The 1,660-nt window shown below is 48.1% G+C and overlaps 1 protein-coding gene across 1 annotated transcript in view; it reads right to left on the reverse strand.

The window, feature by feature from the left end:
* arhgap5 (Rho GTPase activating protein 5) overlaps window positions 1–1,390 on the reverse strand; it is a gene marked incomplete at its 5' end in the record, with an annotated part of 16,369 nt that extends 14,979 nt beyond the window's left edge. The window contains 1 exon segment of the mRNA XM_013999541.1: window positions 1,136–1,390.
* Between the last annotated feature and the right edge of the window lie 270 nt (window positions 1,391–1,660).

The raw sequence follows: 1,660 nt of genomic DNA on the forward strand, positions 1-1,660 counted from the left end.
CCAACAATATATCTATCCATCCATCCATCCATCCAACAATATATCTATCCATCCATCCATCCATCCAACAATCTATCCATCCATCCATCCAACCAACAATACATCCAACCATCCATCTATATTTAGAACTCATATTGTTTCCACCTGCAGACACTGTATTTGTGTAACTGTGCCATATTTGTTTAGCTACACACTACAGCAGCATGGAGCAGGTCATGTGGAGTGTTGTTTACATTGTTTATGTGAAAAACTGTGGAGTAAGTTTTATTTTAAACTGAACTCTTTATACAGTTAAATCTTTTTGTTTGGTGTTTTAGTTGACAATGTGGCACTTCTGACCAACTGACACAGGTGACCCCCAGGCTGCAGGGACCAAATATCAATACAAACCAACAAACCAATCAATCAATCAAACCAATCAATCCTAAATAAACAACTATTGTTTTGTAACAATCATTTTTAAAAGACTATCATAAGACATTCTTGTATATGTTTTGATTTCTGGATAATATAAAGGCTCTGTTTGACGACCACACTGGGGTCTCGAACCGGGACTTTGGAAACCCAACAAGTCCCAAACAAGTCCAGGCTGAGCTGAAATGAGTTTAAACTCCCACAGTAATCTGCTTTGGGTCGAAGGTTTCAGGAGAAAATCTGAAACAACTGTCAAAAGATCCGAACCGAACCGAACCGAACCGAACCGAACTGATCTGAACCGAGTCTCTGAGGAGAAAAAACCAGGTTAGATGAGTTAAACTGGACCCAACATGTTAATTTAATGCGTCAGGGCTCTGTGGTTCCGAATGATCCCACAGGTTCGGCACTTCCATGAGAAATCCTCCCGAACAGAACCCCGGTTCGGCCCAAATACTCCATAAAAAAAAGAAAACACCTTTTCCAGCCCTTACATTAGCTAGCAGCGGCTGTTAGCCTAGCATACCGAGTTAGCACGGAGCTAACGTTAGCACACACCGAGCTCAGCCGGGTAAAAACCCGACCCGGACCACTTCAACACACCAGAACCCGTCCCAGCCCGGGCTCCGTTTGGACCGGGCACTGTGCTGTTAGTTTCCAGGCCCGGAGCGGAGTGCTAACCGGGCTCACGGACTCAGTTCGGATGCATTCCCCTACCCACCTCCTAACATGATGGTCGCTCCCAGATCAGGTCCACATTCCACGGAAACCAGCAGCGGCCAGGTTCCCACATAGAGCCGAAATAAAATAATAAAACCCGTCTTTACTCCGCTTCTACTCTCCAGAGTCTGCGCGGGGCGGAACCGGAGCCGGACCCGGTCCTGTAGGCGGAGTAGTCCGGTGAGGCTGAGCGGCTGCTCCGGGTGTTGAGTTGGGGCGCTGCTAGTGAGGAATGCAGGCTGAAAGCTGAAACCTGCTTCCCTCCTCCTCTCCCTCCTCCTCCTCCTCCTCCTCCTTCTCCTCCTTCCAGCCCTTCAGTTCGGTCTGAAGTTCGCCTCTGATTCTCAGGCCCATAAAGGGCTGTTTCCAACCGTTTCTGTGTGTCTGTGCCCACCTCTTAAACCCCACGCCCCCGCCAGCGGGGCATAATTTATATATACACTCACCGGCCACTTTATTAGGTACACCACACTAGTAACGGGTTGGACCCCCTTTTGCCTTCAGAACTGCCTCAATTCTTCGTGGC

This window comes from Austrofundulus limnaeus, unplaced genomic scaffold (assembly GCF_001266775.1).
Source record: "Austrofundulus limnaeus strain Quisiro unplaced genomic scaffold, Austrofundulus_limnaeus-1.0 Scaffold2335, whole genome shotgun sequence".
NCBI lineage: Eukaryota > Metazoa > Chordata > Actinopteri > Cyprinodontiformes > Rivulidae > Austrofundulus > Austrofundulus limnaeus.